The 17328-nt window shown below is 42.3% G+C and overlaps 1 long non-coding RNA gene across 1 annotated transcript in view; it reads right to left on the bottom strand.

The window, feature by feature from the left end:
- Window positions 1-17328, bottom strand: part of LOC107203900 — a 27034-nt gene extending 9706 nt beyond the window's left edge. The window contains exons 1-3 of the long non-coding RNA XR_004497313.1: window positions 16808-17328; window positions 15023-15198; window positions 13359-13497 (exon numbers count right to left, since the gene is read on the bottom strand). This is a non-coding gene — a long non-coding RNA (uncharacterized LOC107203900). The remainder of the gene's footprint in view (window positions 1-13358; window positions 13498-15022; window positions 15199-16807) is intronic.

Raw genomic sequence — 17328 nt, 5'->3', positions numbered from 1 at the left:
AACACAAATCTAATTCCAGCATGACCAAACCAGAGCCTTGCCTTAGCAAATCTCATCCCAAGCTGACAGGATCCTCCATGAGGAAGAAAGTCACTCATGCAGGATTTCTGCCAACTTCTACTTAAATCATGCAAGGTCAAAGGCAGGATTTCAGCAGCCAGTAATCCAGACTCAGCCACATCAGTCTGAACATGCAGACCCAAGCTGAACACCACCTCTGCAATTCTAAAGCACTGGGAAGGGGACATTTCTGCAACCAACAAAGCCATAAGCACTTCATTAAAAACTGCAATGTCTTCCCTCCTGCTCAAATGCAATTGCAATAATGTTAAGATATTCTTTCATTTTATGCACTAGTGCAGACATTACATAAACACCTAATCCTGCTCAGAAAACCTTTATTAAAGTTTAAATTTAGCTGCCATTCTCTGCTACTTTCCAGCAAGCCAAGGGACTCTCTCTAGAGGCAGTTCTGATTTTCCAGACAGTCAGGGTCTACTGTGGTCAGACAAGAACCTGAACTTTGGGAGCTCTGCAGCATTCTCTCCAGTCATCATAAACCAGCTGTGATGGGTTCAAAAGGAAGTTGTATCAGATGGGACTCATGGGAAGTTACATCAGACCTTCATTTGCCCAAAGAAGGTCAGCAAGTCAGAGTGTTCAGAGAGAGCATGCAAAACATGGCACACATTGCAGGGTGTGGATAAAGAGGAAGGATCTTTCATAAGAAAGAAAAATAATTGACATGGCATATTTCATCTGACTGCAATTTTTCCCTATTTCCTGGACAAACCAAAGCACAGAGAAAGATAACAGTTGCACACATTCATGCACAACGCGTCTATCAGAACACATATCTCTCGCAGAACACATCCTCTCTGTTTCTCCACTGCCTGGAAAGGAATGACTAGAGACTCCATGCTCCTAAACCTCCTGCTTTATGTGTTGCTATGTTTATGATTGTTACCCTATTGCCTGAAAACTGAAGTGTTTCTGACTGCTGGTCTTTTTAGTCACAAAACTGCTTGGTTCCAACTAGCCAGGAATGTACTTACACCCCAGAGCTGATTTCTTGGTCAGAGATACATGGGAGACTGCGGGGTGAAGCAGCAGGGCCGCCTGGCTGACTTCCCAAGGAAGAGGTGGACACCCAACACCTGTCGAGGGACACTGATCTCACAGGGTAGGGGGTGCTGGCCCAGCTTCCTGACACTCCAAAAGGAGATGGCTTTGTTACAGATTTGGAAGGGCCGGCAAGTCCAACATCTACTCTTTGCAGAAACTCAGTCCTGAGGAGTGCAAAGCCTGGCACCTGCATCAAAGCAACCCCTGCTCTCAGCACAGGCTGGGGTGTGCAGAGACTGGGAGCAGAGAAGGACTTTAGGGTGCTGGTGGATGAAAAGCTGGTCATTCCCTGTGCACTGGCAGCCCAGAGAGCCAGCTGTGGCCTGGCCTGCACCACAGGCAGTGTGTGCAGCAGGTGAGGGTGCATTCTGCCCCTCTGCCCTGCTCTGCTCAGACCCCACCTGCAGAGCTGTGTCCAGCTCTGGGATCCCCAGCACAGGAAGGACATGGACCTGTTGGAGTCCAGAGGAGGTCACAACTCCAGCTACAGAGGCTGGGAGAGCTTTGGATGTCCAGCCTAAAGAAGAGAAAATTCCAAGGAGAACTTTCAGTACCTAAAGGCGGCCTGTAAGGAAGATGGGGACAGGTTTTTAACAGGGCCTGTTCAACAGGACAAGGTACAATTGTTTTAAACTAAAAAGGATGGACCTCAATTAGAAATAAGGAAGACATTTTTAATGACAGGACAGTGAAACACTGGTACAGGTTGACCAGAGGGGTGGTGAATATTCAAGTCAGGAATGTTCAAGTCAGGTTGGATGAGGCTATGAACAACCTGATCTAGTTGAAGATGCCCCTGCTCATTGCAAGGGGGTGGGACCAGATGGCCTTTAAAAATCCCTCCCAATCCAAATTGTTCTTTGGACAAAAAAACCTGCCAGTCTTGCAGGTAACAGCATTAACTGTGTTTGACAATGGAAAAGAGACTGAATTATCACTTGCTATTTGTAGCAAGGTATCCTCTTTGCCAGATTTCTATACACTGTCAACACACCACAGTTCTACTCTGCCTAAATACTTGATCAAGACTATTTGGCAGTGAAAAGCTAAGCAGGCTTTGACAGCACAGCAGAAATCACCCAATAATCATTTCTGACAGCAGTACAGTCCCCTAACTTCACACAACAGCCAGGGGTGAATTTTGGGGGGAAATGCTCCCCCAGATAGAGAAGAGTGGGACCTACAAATCACACTGGTCCCTGTGGCCTCAGATCAACACCCTCTTTTTGCTCTGGAAAAATCAAGCTCAGCACCTCTGTCTCTCTATCTCACCTCCCCACTGAAACTGCCAATAAATTGTCTTATTGCATTTCTGCCTATGAATAACAAGAATCACTCAAGAAACCCCTCGCATCTGTCTCCCAGAAAACATGTATGTGTTCATCAGCTCTTTTCACATCAGTTACTGTAACACAGTAAGGTGGTTTTGTTCAGCCAAGAGGTTGAATGCAGGTTCATTAGGGTGAAAACTCACACTGTTACTTAATAACCCCTCTAGGGTCTGAAGGTCGTCTTCTTTTCCTATCTCAGTATCTTTAAAATCCTCTACAATGTATGTAAGCCTGAGTTCTCATAGCACCAGGAAAGCATAGCTGAGGTTTAAGGAGACCTATTTAAAATGAGAGATGAATGCACCAGAAATTCTATTCTGCTGTTGAAAGCACACTGACCTTGAGGTTCCCAATAATGTCCAGAATTAGCTTGTCAGCAGCCCAGAGATCCAATCTCAGTTTTCATGGAACTGTTCCCAGAGCAGGTAGATAATGCCCAATCTTCAAAGTAACTATGTCTCAAGTTTATCAAACCAGCAGGAAAAAAAAAAAATGACACACCAAAGGGCCTATTCACTAAACAGTGGCTTACACGAATCAGCCAAGCATGGAAAGATCTATTTTTCTTGCTTGGGTGACATAAATGTTGCACTACAAAGGGCAAGGATACAACTTGCCAGTAGATTAGGTGGGTTCAGCATGGCCAGAATGAATTATTTCAGCCCAGTCTCAAATCCACTTTGAACATCTGAGTTTAGAATTTGATTCAAGTATTAAGTTGAGATTTGATTAGCAGAGACCAAGAAAAGGAAAACTATAGGGGGAAAAAAAGGGAAAAAAAATCTAATGAAAAATGTACACTGTCTCAGTAGCTCAAGAAAAGCAGATTCCCTTAAGCCAGTGTAACACATGCTGCACATTTCTAATCCATTAATGAAAAACTAGATGTTTCAGGGTTTATTTAGATAAAATTTAAAACTCCTCCTAAATGAAACAAAAAACTCCAGCATAGGCTTGGCTCATATGAAACAGGCATAAGGACCCACCATAAGCATAGACTTGGGTTGTGCTATTTCTTGCTGTTGCCACTTGGAATAATTAGAAATACTGTTACTGAGAGAAAAATTAAAACCATACCATTCACACCAGCAACTACCAATGCAAAATAGCAGCAGAAACAGACTGGGTCAAAACTGCAGCCTGAATGCATTTGTTTCTATCTGTAATAATTATTGTTATTATGGCAACACGTTCTATTGAGGATATAAAACCAAAATCCTCTTCCAAGAAATGACTCATTGCCTTCACTCCCAACTATCTGTGAGATTCCTAGGAAATTATTTGAGATACTCAATGCACAACTCTCTTTCATCTCAAAAAGCTGTCAGACCCTGCAGGGGAGTGCTTCACCATAACCTCACACCTCTCCCTGCTCCTCCTGAGAGCCACTGATGCTTTGGAGCAGAGAAAACAACTCTGAGCTTCAGGTTGGGCTCCCGGGATTTCTGAGCATCATGACAAAGATGGAAATTTCTGAACATTAAAAGACAAGTCAAAGGAACTGTGGTTCTGAGCCAACTCCTATTGCATTCTAGTGGAAAGCTGTGCATTAACTTTCTTCATGGTTCACCTTTTTGCACTTTTCCAGGACTATTACAGAGATACAGAACTAAGAGCTACCTTGCTTCATCACCATCTCTATAATAGTCATTTTTAATGGTGTCAGTGTTCCAAATGGAGTTCCTGGGATACATCCCTAGAAATACAATGTTTTTTCTTTGGCTTGGCAGGTCTGGAGATGTTTTATTTGCACAGACTCAGGGTTCACACCACGGCTCCAATCATGCCCAAATGGCCTCCATCATTTGACATTTCTTTCATTTAGTGCATGGCATCTACTAAACCTCTGGAGAAGTCACACTGAGAACAGTATTTTAAAAAAAAAAGTGTTTACCTCTCAGTTTGGGCATAAAGTATAATGCTCAAGAGCCAAAGGAATTACACTGCACATCCACAGAAAACAAATTAATGCATCTTCTGAATTTGCCTCTGGTTACCGTACCCAGAACATCTACTGCTCAAGACTCTCTTACACACTTAATCTCCTCAAGAATATAATTCCTTGAAGGTGGAAAATAATTCACATTTTAGCCTAGATAGACTTCAGTGACTTTCTACCAGACAGGTATCTATCTTCCCAGGTTTGATATCAGTTCTAAGCACTGTAAAATTAAGAGTATTCAACTCTTGTTTTGTCTTGACATTCTCAAAAATAAAACCAAAGAAAAATAAACAGTCAAAAAGAAAACATCAGAAGCAGGCGTGGTTTTTATCCATTCCCTAATTTTTTTACTTGAATACATGGGCCAAATCCTGCAAGCCATCTTTATGGCCGTCTCTTCAATTTATAAAACCCCATGTCAGCTGCAGCAAATGAAAATGTGACTGAGAATAGAGCTGGTTTAAGGCCAGCCAAGTTGATGTTTCGTGTAATCTTTCACAGTGATGAGATCATATTCTACTACCAAGCTAACACCACAATCAAGATAAGTCCCAGTTTTAGGGGGGGCATGACTGACACATTCCTTCCATCTGCCTTAAAGGCACAATCCTGCTTCTACAGCAATCAAGTGTCCAATGTTTTTTCTGTCATTCATTGGACTTTAGGGGGGAAAAAACCCCTTATTTTGCCATTACACACAAAAATACAATAACTAGCTAATTTAATGAATAGAATATTGCTGAAATCCCAGGTCAGATTTTAGCTTGTGTAAATTTAGCTAATTTCCACAGTGGCCCACAGTCTGCTTAACCCTCTGCATGTGGTTGCCTCAATATCCAGGAAAGGATTTTTAAGAGCAGCTCCCTTCCTGTCTTCTGCAGGAGGCTCTGCTCAGACAGCTCCTGAAGAACTGGCACTGCAGACCTTTGTGCCTGATTTGTGACTGCTCTACCCAGCTTCACCCAAGCATATTTAGTTGTCAATCTGCAAACAGGCAAATGTGTTTGTAATTAACAGAGTCCTTCATCTACTGTATATAAATCAGGAAAAGGGAAAAATATTGTTAAATGAAGACAGCTATCAAAGGAATTACTTTGCTTCCAATTAGGTTCTTAAAGGCAAAAGCCTTTTCAACGACCAGTTTCCGTTGGATCTAACGAGATGTTCTCATTTGTTTTGCAGGGGTCCAAAGATTAGCCCTTCATTAGGGCAAAGTTAAGCGAAATGGCTAATTTAAAACTCATTCCCCTACTCCATAGATTTTTGTCTTCCTTTTAACTGAGAGGATTTGCTGGTAGGTCATTTATCTTCTCTGACAGATGCTGCCATTTAGCTCTGATCATTTTAGAAAGTGCACACACACTCAAAAGCAAAAGATTTCAAGGAAATTCTATGTCATGGAAAAAAGAAAAAAAATGAGTTTCATAATGGTGGGGTTTTTAAAGACATGGTCCTGCCACAGTAATTAGCCAGCTATATTCTGCTTGTTCTCCTTCATTTTTCTTTTTCCCCTGTCTGTTTTATATTTCAGACATAACACTTATAACTAAGCAATCACTCCAACAGGCACAGTCAGTATTTGACAGAGTAGATAGATGTCCAAAAAGCTATTATGAAGCACTCTGGAAATTCAGGTAGGTAGACTTGACACACAGCAAACTTTCCTTTCAAAAATTATTAAATAAAACAATTTCAAGTGAAAAACAGTAACTCTCACCATTTGTGGCCCTTAACAAAATATTTTTTCAGTTGAGAGAGCTCTTTCTTTTTGGTGCAAACCATATTTCAGAAGGCTTCAATAAGGAAGAAAACAACTACTTCCACAATCATATATGAAGGAAAAGCTACCCTGCCCTAACTGGGTGCAAGCATTCCTTCCACCCTCCCAGATTTGTCCCATTTCATCTTCCCTTCCTGGCCCCAATGGCTGAAGCCTGGGTGCTCTGGGAAACCTCTACAGAGGCAGCAGCCACACTCAAGCACGTGGAAAAAAGAAAGATCTTTCTCCAGTTCTCATTCCAGGCATCCTTGCAGGTAAGCCCTGCTGTTACTCGCTGCGTGAATGAATACAGCCATTGGGTCACCCTCAAAAAAGCCCTCAATAGCACTCAGTGATCACACTGCCTCTCTTCTCTGAGCTTCCATACAGAGTTTCTCCCTTACCCCAAGGAAAGCTGAGCAGAAGGATACTGAGGCTGTTTCACAGACATGTGCTATTTGATTAAAACCCCATTTCTTGTGTTCCTTTCCCACCCCGTTTCTCAAGGCTGTATCTCTCACACAGCTGTTCCACATTGAGTTGGGGAATTCATTTGGAGACTCAGGGAAGCAATAGCTTGGCAATTCCAGCACTGCAAAGGCAAAGCTGAAATGCCTTTACACAGCACCTGCTGAGGGGACCTTTTACTGCTTTCATAATATGGAACAGGAATTTGGCCCCAAGGGGAGGATCTTGCTGTACACATGCAAAACCCCAGGTTCTGCCTCATTATAGTTATTGGCCTCCCAATTAACTTGCTTCCTGTGAGAGCTGGGAGGAAGGCATTTTGCTCACTGAGATTTCAGGCTCTACAGTTTGTGAAGTCTTCTGCTTTAAGGACTGTGTATATTCCTAATTGGTGTTTGTCACTAGCAATTCAAAATACTTTTCCTAGGCCAGTTTCTATACACAGCACCACATCCACTTTTTACAGATAGGTAAACTGAGGCACAAACCAGGACATCTCACCATGGTAGTGCAGCATGTCCATAACCAAGCCCTCAAGATTGAAGGCACTGTGTGCAATCTGCCTCAACACAGCTTCTCTGACTACTCAGGTATCAGATAACTATTTGTACATGGCTTTAGTAAGGAGCGTCAGAAACACCCATTCCTGGAAATGTTCTGTGTTTGAGAAATAACTGGGATGCCCAATCATCTGTGAGTTTAATCTAGGTCATTAAAATGTCTTCTGGTACATCATTCAGTGTTATCCATTGGCAACAGCATCTGCAACAATAGGATATTTCACTTGTAATTACATTAACAAACGTAAAAATGCCTGAAATAAAAGTTATCCTCTAAATAAGCTGTGTAATGCTTGCAGACTACTTAATATAAGCAGCATCTGTGATGCAGCACATACCTACAAAGTGTTAAACAGTGCTACTGTAGTAAAACTGTCAGCCTTGATTATTTAAAAGGTGTCTACCTGGGGGCTTTGCTTTCATTCCCCGTTATTGTTAGTACATCCCACATGTCTGACCAGACTGGCCAATGCTCTGTTCATATTACACTTGGCCCCTGCTCCAAATTTATCAGCCATAGAGACAAAAGCTTGGCTTCCCCTTTCTGAACAACAAAGATTTATTCTTGATGGCATCCCTCTGCAGTCAAATAAAATCCTTGTATGCATTTCTCAACAAATCCACACCAATGCCATAAACTGACATGAGTGTTACAGCCAAGACAATGACTACTTGTTCTGATAAAAGATGGGGATTGTGCAAGTGCTGCAGTTGATTTTAACATATAATAGAGTTGACATTGCATGAGCCATAGTTTCCAAGCTCCCTTGCTCCCTCCTGTCCACCTCCTTCAAGTTTTTTCGGCTCTGTCTGCAGCCCCCATCTCATTCTGCACATCTGCAACTCCCATTTCATCTCATGTCTAGTCCATATTAATTCCTTGCATCACTGAAAACAGGAATACTACCTAGTCAATCTCTGCAGCAGAGTTTAACAGTTCACAGCCTTCACACCACGGCAGGAAAAATGTTTATGCAATCTTTGTGTTTCTATAAAACATTAACATGCACAAAGAGATATGGGTTTATTGTCCATGGTGGACATGGGGAGTAAAATACTCTTCAATGTTCCAGAATTTGTCCTTTTCACTAAAGTAACTTGAAAGTTTAAAGGGAGCTCTGCCTGATTCAGCAGCTTTTAGCAAGAGTTTTTTAAAGCAAAACATTAAAATAAATACAGTCTAGATTACATTTGATGTGAACCTACAGGTGAGATTTATATTGCTGATCCGTGTGAATTAGACTTAGCCAAAATTTTTAATACCATTTTGCATGCCTCGGAGAGGCAGAAAGATAAAGATTTAATTTTCTCTGAATGGGCCATTACTAGCTGTGAAATTGCTCGCTGTTATCTACAGCAAAGCTCTTTGTGGTCTAGCTGTATTTGTTCTGCATAATGAACAGAATGCCAGTGGTTTCCATCTCCATACAGCTCCTCACTCCGGGCACTCCACAGACACGGCTGACTACCTTTGCTAGTTAAAAATGGAGTTACCAGAGGCAAAGAAGATTTAGCGGTCAAAACCCAAGTCTGCGGCAGAGTCAAGAATAGAATTTCAAGCTTCTAAACTATTCCCAAAGGCCTGTTTTAACCACTACACAGCACTGCGCTGGCAGGGTGCAACCACAGGTCGAGCTCTGCGCCAAAGGGAGAAGCCGTCTCTGGTGCGGCGAGTTCCATGAGCGGTGTCGAGCATGTGCAAATTTCCTTCCCATCCCCCAAATCTTTACGGAGCTTTTCGTGTGTCACAAGAGAACAAATGCCTGAGCCATTATCTGTCCATTCCAAGAGTTCAGAGAATGTGTATGACATCATGGGCATGACTCCCCCACTAATCACATTATATGCTGTTTAACTTAACACTGCTAAGCTTTGTCTGATAACATTGTAAATACCATTTTATTGCAAATTAGATTATACAAACCTCCTCAGAGTTTAGGTCAGTTCTTGCGTGAGGTCTTTGCTCCCCCTCCTCTCTACTACCCCAAACTGAATGATTTGGTACCTAAACCAAGGCATTTCTACAGAAGGAAGCATGAGAAGAAACAATGGCTAAGTCGGTACTGCAGATTGCAGTAAGTGGACAGAAGACTCCACACATCTGTTCTTTTTCTCTCTCTTCCCTTGGAATAAAATCAATAGGTTTTGTTTTTCCCTTGAAGCTGGCTGGATTTCATTACAATATTCCTGTGAGGTAGCATATATCTGAGAGTTATCATTTCCCCTTCTACCAAGCCTAAACTGAGTTATACCACTTGATAGCGACAATGCTCTTCTCCTGGCCTTAAGGTTTCAGATTTGTTTACAAAGGAAGCGGCAGGAGTGTTAGTGTTATTTTATTTTAATTTTTGCATTTCATTCTGATTTTCCTTATGACAGAACCAGACTCCAGCTACACTAAACCATAGCCCCAGCATGATATTCAAAGTCATTGCCACGCTGATGCTCCCAAGTTTTTGAGAAGGATACTTGAATTTTCATATTTTGACTCATTTGATGCTGAGGAAGATATCTGAGAAATTTCTAATCTTTCAGAAAACTTCAGCAACAGGATTTGCCAACGCTACTGCATGAGAATATGCCCCTCATCTTTCTTCCCTAATTTTATCAAGACCATAAATATCCCATGCTATTAAAGCAGAGGTTTGAGAATCCAGACTTCTGCTTGTTGTTCAGGACCTTACAGATCCTCAGGGTAACTTCCTTGCAGGACATGGAGTTAAGGAATGCTAGGGGAAGTAAACACAATCCAGGTGACTGCTCAGACCAAAGCACAGCTAACACAAGTGCCAGTAAGGCACCGGTTAACTGCACTCAAGACAGATCCTCATGCCCTTGAGCAAACCACCTGGCTTCTGCATTCCTGCATGTTCCCATCTGGAGGAAGGCAACAGCAAGGCTGCACAAACACAGCAAAGGATGCTGTGAAATAAACATTTTGAGATCTCACATGAAACTCAACCTACCAGAACTGTGATTACTAAACACTGCATTTGTGAAAGGTTAAGGCTGTAGAAACTGGGTTCTGTTAACTCCTGATTTCTCAGGACAGATTTTAAGGAAACTCATATTATGAAAATCAAGTGGCTCTTCTGAAAACAAACACACCTCATCCTGCAGGAGGGTCATGCACATTTCTGTGGGTTTCAATCCAATGCAAGCAGGATTGTGCTCTCTTTACTGCATATTCCCTATACTTTGGCTGTTTGCAGAACTCACCACAAGTATACCTTAACAGTGTTTTTCTCAGCCTATTCACTCCTGTCTCCACAGAGATCTAGTGATGAAACATTATGATTTATGGGGCAGTTGGTTGTTGGATTTCTCTAACCAAATTTGCAAAGCACCTAGATTTTTTTTTTGAAAAATAATGCTGCATTTTAATCACCTGATTCATTAGAGAAAAGAACAAATCTAGTATACAGAATTAATTTACAGAAAATAGTAATTACAGAATAATTATCAAATCGGGTTGTTTATGTTTTTCAAGTTTTTATGTGTTTCTTTATAAGCATGCTATACAAATTAACCCAGTGCTGTACAAAGGAACTTGAGTAATGTTACTCACATGAACAGCAGTAAAGCTGAAAATCTTCAGTCACCAAAAATGCAAAAGCCTTTCAGCATAACTAGGAGAAAGTCTTTTGGTTTTACATTATTTTTCCATTTTTTGTCCCTCTATTCTTTATTTTAGGATGTCCCATCTAATCATCCACTTCTAGAATAACTCTGAGTTCAGATTCCTAACTCCACCTCACACACCAATATATTTCAGTTTTAGTCTCCACTGAGAACCAGTGTTGTCCCTAAAGACAGATACAGAGATACTAGGCCAAAAGTCCCAAAGCAACTTGACCACAGAAAATTACAGACTCTGTTCCACTGTGTAAATCTGTGCCTCAGTCTGAACAGTCACAGCACCAAGAGTTGTTTAAGGCATTGAAAAGAGTCCCAGGTGAAAAGGCAATAGCAAGAAAACTCAGTGAATCTTTGTACTGATGTTCAATACAGACACCAACAGCTATTTTGCAAGGAGAATGAATTTTAGGCAGCAGCACAGATGAAAATACCCACTACAAACACAATGATATGAGGATGAACTGATGATCTCCACAGGAATCGCATGGGAAATTGCCAAGCCATTAACTATGGTGTGAAATCCAGGTCATGAACAAGCCTTACTGCAAGAATGGGAGCATAAGTGACATAACTGGTGATCTTAACCAAGAGAAATAAATGTTTGACGTCAGGAATGTCAGAGCTCCCTACAGACTCAGAATAGGGTCTGTGATGTGTCGCCTGCTGCTTCATAATCCATAAATGAGCTGGAAATGCTGTGGGTAGGTGGCTGATGATACAAAGCCAGTGGGTGTTAAAATAGTAAATTTAACTCAAAGTCCATAGATAAAAAATAATGGATGAGGAAAAGCCATTCTTGCCATACTTTAAATCCTTTATTACCAGTAATGAACGAAATCTTGGAGAAGTGGATCATTCTCCAAAAAGATCAGCACAGTGTCAGCTGTCAGCATTTGGGGGAAACTATCCTGTTCAGAAATTTTAGAAGAATGAGAACAAAGCAGAAAATGGTATTATTCCTCTGAATAAACCCACAGTATGTCCATCTCTTCAATACTGAGCACAGTTTAGTAATTGTGGAAATATAAAGCCACAGAAAGGGCAAGAAGCACAGTGTACCAAAGCTGCACAAGAGGTGTTAGAAAGCCTTAACACAAGGAAAAATTAAGCAAGCCAGAACTTTTCAACCTGGAAAACAAGGGATAATAACAATTAAGTTCTAGACAAGCTGTTACAGCACAGTAAAGGTAAACAGCAATGATTATTTTAAAGTATTCTTAACAGAAATAATAGGGCACCAACTCAAACTGGCAGGCAGCAAGTGGGTTCAAAAGCAAACAAAAGGAAGTTCATTTTCACACAATGCCTAATGATGTTGTGGAACTCATTGCCACGGGATGTTATGGCAGCCAAAAATACAAGTGGGTTTTACAAAAACGATTAGACAATTTTATGGAAAAAGGTCCATCAAGGAATATCAAAAACAATGATACAGCTGCAGCCTCCAGCTCAGGAAGATCTCTAAACCAGAAACCACTGGAAGCTGGGAGGGTTTACCAAAGGAAGTATCACTCTATACTCGTCCTGTTTTCCATATACAAGTTATTAGCCATTATCAAGAGGCAGGATATGGGGCTAGACAGACCTTTGCTGTGACTCTTTTGTATTTGACTTATACTCACTGCTGCAAATATAAACACATACACTGCCACAGTCACAGATAATTCCATAAGAAGCTGCTGCAGTTAAAAGATGCACGCTTAGAAGAGTAACATCACATAAAGGACAGCATCTTTTGAGGAGGACCAGAACCAGTTCTTGTATTTAATTTGATGTGTTTCCCAGAGAGAAGTTGTGGTTTTAACCTCCTTTTTATTCCCTTTATTTTTTATTCCTTTTATTTTACATATTTATTTTATTTATTTTTATTGCAGCAAAAGAGGCAACCTCCAATTGAGAACCAGCTCCAAATGTCACCTGTTAGGACTAATGACTCAGCAGTCTGGTAATTCTAGCCCTAATTCCCAGAAAAAAAGTGGAGACAACGGTATTATGCACCACTTTGCCCCAGTAAAGGAACTTTCCCCATTACCCAGTCAGTATCCAGCAGTTGGAAATGTATTAATGTGAATAATTTGAGTCAGGATTCAAACCTGTCCTTAGCCATGCCAAGGAACCTGCAATTTTCAAATGGGACAGAACCATGACAAAACAACCTGAGGGTCAGCAAAGCTTCCATGCTCATTTGCACATGATGTTCATCTGCACATATTTGTCCCTGACTTGTTCCCCTAAAGACTGCAGATCTCAATTCTCTCCAAATGGGGGTTTTCATGAGTCAGAGTCAAGCTAGAACAGTTTTACTGTTAATCCATACTGGGATAATTAAAACCAGCAGATCCATGTTTGACACCAAACAATCAATAACTGGAAGAACTGGGAGGTAGTTCCTCATTTCAAAGTCACATCATTTATTTAGGCATTCCAAGATCCAAGTAGGCAAGTTCAGAGCTCTATCTTTTAGACCCTTACCTTCATTCTGCCACCAGTTCTAAATGTGTCAAAACCCTATACTTTTATACTTAGTTCTATACCTTGATGGAGATTCTGTTGCCTTCAAGTAGAAATCATTCCTCGAGGCAGAGCAGTGAGATTCCTCAGGTCAAGCACTCAGGTTTGTTACACACTTAATGCTGTATCCAGCACAAACAGGGTCTACAGCCTGAAGTGGAACTACAAAAGATGATAATAATAATAGTAGCTTAAGTAAAACCAATCAAAGATAAAAACCAATAAACTATCCTCTGCTCCCCTTAAGAAAATTTGTTTATTCACCCCCTCACAAAGGAGGTTGCCCTATTTATCTGCCCGGAGAGCTCAGACATTCCTTGCATGTGCAGCACAGATGGTCACCACACCACAAAAGGCAGAAATGCTCACGGTGGACGTGTCTGGTTTCTGGATATTCAGAAACCTGGTCAGAGCTTCTGCTCCAGCAGGGCTGCTATGCATCCAAAATCCCCAACAAATACAGAAAGCCATCAATATCCTTTGGACAACACCTCTTAGTGGAAAAAGAGACTGTCCAGGGAAAAGGAGCTGAACAGTGATCTTGGTTGTGAGTCTTAATTAATTAATGCACATAGATCGTTGTGAGATCCCAAGAAGGGAAGTGCTAAGGAAGCAGAAGTATTATTTATTAAAGCTCGAGGCTCTGTTGTTTCTTTATCCCCAGATATTCTTCACGTCTGATTTTGCATTCATGGCCATTGCTACTTCAAATTATTTCAGCTGTCTTGATCTTTTCTTTACCAAATGGAATAGCCCCAGGCAGAGGAAATGCAGTATCTAGTAGCTTGGATACTGGGTTGGCTCATTGCAGTTATTTATCTTATTTTTTTCTAATTTATTTACTGTTCTGATCCCAGTCCTGCTCTTCCTTTGATTTTATAGTCAGATACCAAATGTGGCTGCTCTCTATGGATAAAAATTGCTCTGACAGTAAATGCTATTAATATTTTTACTACCTCACTAAATACACTTCTATGGTTTGTAGGAGGGGTCTGCAAGGTCTGTTTTAGCAAACTGGGTATAAAAATCATTACTAATTCTTCTGAAAACTGAAAGAGCAGTTTGGCAGTAAACATTTTAGTTCCCAAGGTGGCCAATACAAACTGTAATCAAAGAAAAAACTTGGGGGAACTGAAAATCAACTGAAACAAAGTAGAGCAGAAAGTTAATTTTGTAGCACTCTGTTCTGTGACACAAACTGTACGTAAGTTTTTGTCCTCCTTTAACAAATTACTAAGTGAAGAAGTGTGTTCTATGTCATACATGAAAAAAATTGCTAAACTTGTTTCTGCTTTTGGAGGAGTCATTCTAGCTTTCAGTACTTAAAATACATCCCTCTTTTTCTTCAAAAATACAGGGTACAAATCTCTGCTTTTCTTCCTCAGCTCAGTAAAAACATAAATAAACCAGGAAATTAAAGCCAAAAAAAAGAAAAAAGAAAAAGAGAAAGCTACCTTTCCTACATCTTGTCGTGCCTAAACAGAACATGTTGCACTAGCTTGTACAATTTCTCAGTAAAATGTATTGTGGACACTTCAAAAGCTGACCATAATCAGGAGAGTTAAGTGAGGAATGTCAGCTTGGATGGGGGATTCTGCTGCTTTTGTTATACATTAGTTAAGCACTGAAGGTTTGTGGGTTTTTACTTTATCTTGGATTTTACTGTAGTATAATTGAACTCTGTTACCTTTTTCAGTTTCCTAAGTGTTCCACTAAGTGCTTGTGTGGATTTGGGTTGAACGATATTGTAGACAGATCTAGAGGAGATTGAAGTCCATGGCAGAGGCCTCTGCAGAGTTAGGCTAGTCCTCCACTGCTGAAACTAGGTCTTCCTCTTCCTTCTTAATCCCCCTGGGACCAGCCCTCAGACACGTGCAGAAATAAGGATTCAAAAACATGAATTTGCTATGGATCTACAGGCAAACCTCATACTTACATCAGCAAAACCAGGTTTCACCAAGGAGTGTATTTGACTGCAGCAGGATAATTCACTTTACATTAATTTTATGCATTAAATTCACAGCCTTTACAGGATTACACCTTTAACAGTAATTCCAGGCTTGGGGTGTCCCATCAGCTGTGTCTGGCCCCCTCCCCATCTTGGAACCTCTGTCATTTTCACCAAAGCACAATTTATTTCCTTCAGTTACCTCATCACATCTAAGTCTTCATATACATACTACAGCAATAAAAGCATAATTTTTGCAGGGGGATGCTTGAACTCCTCAGACAGTGGTACCTCCATGTAACCAAACATGATAAACAAATAGTCAACAAATGCACTTCAGTAGATTTTACTAGCTCTGAAACAGCCTATATTTCTATAAAGATCATGAGTTTAGGCTTCATGTGTCAAGTTCTGCATCAACACCCCTTTTACAGCCACAGCTCTGACAGGAAAAACTACCCCAAACCCTGTTTAAAAACCAGACTCCTCACCCACTGCAGACATACGGGTTGGTGTTTCACATCACAATATCACAATTTCCTTCTTCACAAGAGAACCCTGCCTGGCTCTGGGGGAAACGACCCACAAGCGACCATTTTAACCGTCCCTCTGGGATGATGTGGGGAGCAGCACCTTACTGAGGAGAAGAGACCTGCTGAGGGGAGACCCATCATGGCAGGAACACTCTGAGGGGGAGATACCTGCTATGGGGAGACCCACCATGGTGGGAACACTCTGAGGGGGAGACACCTGCTGAGGGGAGACCCATCATGGCGGGAACACTCTGAGGGGGAGACACCTGCTGAGGGGAGACCCACCATGGTGGGAACACTGAGGGGAAGACACCTGCTGAGGGGAGATCCATCATGGTGGGAACACTCTGAGGGGGAATCTACAGTGGTAGAGACACACTCTGAGGAGAGAGACACATTGCTGGGAGACTCACCATGGGATAGACTTGCTGAGGAAGAGACCTGCTAAGGCGAGAGACACTCTAAGGGGAGACCCACAATGGCAGGAACCCCCTGAGAGCATATCCACGGTGTGGGAGACACTCTCTGAGGGGAGAGACCTGCCATGGCGGGAACCCCCTGACAGGAATCCACTGTGCAGGATATACACCCGGTGGGGAGAGACCCATTGAGGAGAGACCCCGCATGGGATAGACTTGCTGAGGGAGGAGATGCACTGAGGGGAGACTCACAATGGGGAGAACACACTGAGGTAGAGACACTTTTGGAGGGGGGAGACCTGCTGAGGTCTCTCCCCTCAGAGAGTGTCTCCCACACCGTGGATATGCTCTCAGGGGGCTCCTGCCATTGCAGGAATCCTCTGAGGAGGAATACACAGTAGGGATAATTCTCTTTGAGGGGAGAGACCCACTATAGCTGGAACCCACATATCCACAGTAGGGCAGACACTCTCCAAGGGGAAAGACCTGCTGAGAGGTTAGATCTGCCATGGGACAGACTTTCTGAGGGAAGAGACCTGATGAGGGGATAGACCCACTGAGAGAGTACTCACCAAGATGGGAACCCACTGAAGGAAAATCCTCTGCAAGGGAGAGACTTTCTCAGGTGGCAGGCCTGCTGAGTTCTCTTCCACATGTCGTAGATTTGCTGAGGAGAGACCTACTGAGAGAAGACTTGCTGGGGGAGGAGACCCTCTAAGAGGAGAGACACACTTCAGAGATAATCTGCTGAAGAGACCAGGTAAGGGAACAAACTTGTGGAGGGAATACCAGATGTGGCGGGACCCGCTGAGAGGAGAGAACCTCTGAGAGAATACCCACTCGGGAAGAGACCCCACGGTGGGGATACCCCGTGGGGGAAACCCGCTGAGGTGGACATCACCGATGCCTCAGCTCTGCGCTCTGATGCCACCCGGAGGAGCCGCTGCAACAGGGCGGGCTGGTGGCTTGGGGGCAGTTTTGGGTGATTGTGGTTGTTTGTTTGTGGGCTGTCTGTCCCCTGGCGGGTCACGGCAGAGGGCACGGGCGACACGCCGTTCCAGGGACACGACAACCCACTCCGCGTCCCGGGCCC

Source organism: Parus major, chromosome 4A, assembly GCF_001522545.3.
Source record: "Parus major isolate Abel chromosome 4A, Parus_major1.1, whole genome shotgun sequence".
Taxonomy (NCBI): Eukaryota; Metazoa; Chordata; class Aves; order Passeriformes; family Paridae; genus Parus; species Parus major.
The sequence above is the reverse complement of the archived record's forward strand: the minus strand, read 5'-3'. Positions and strand labels throughout refer to the sequence as shown.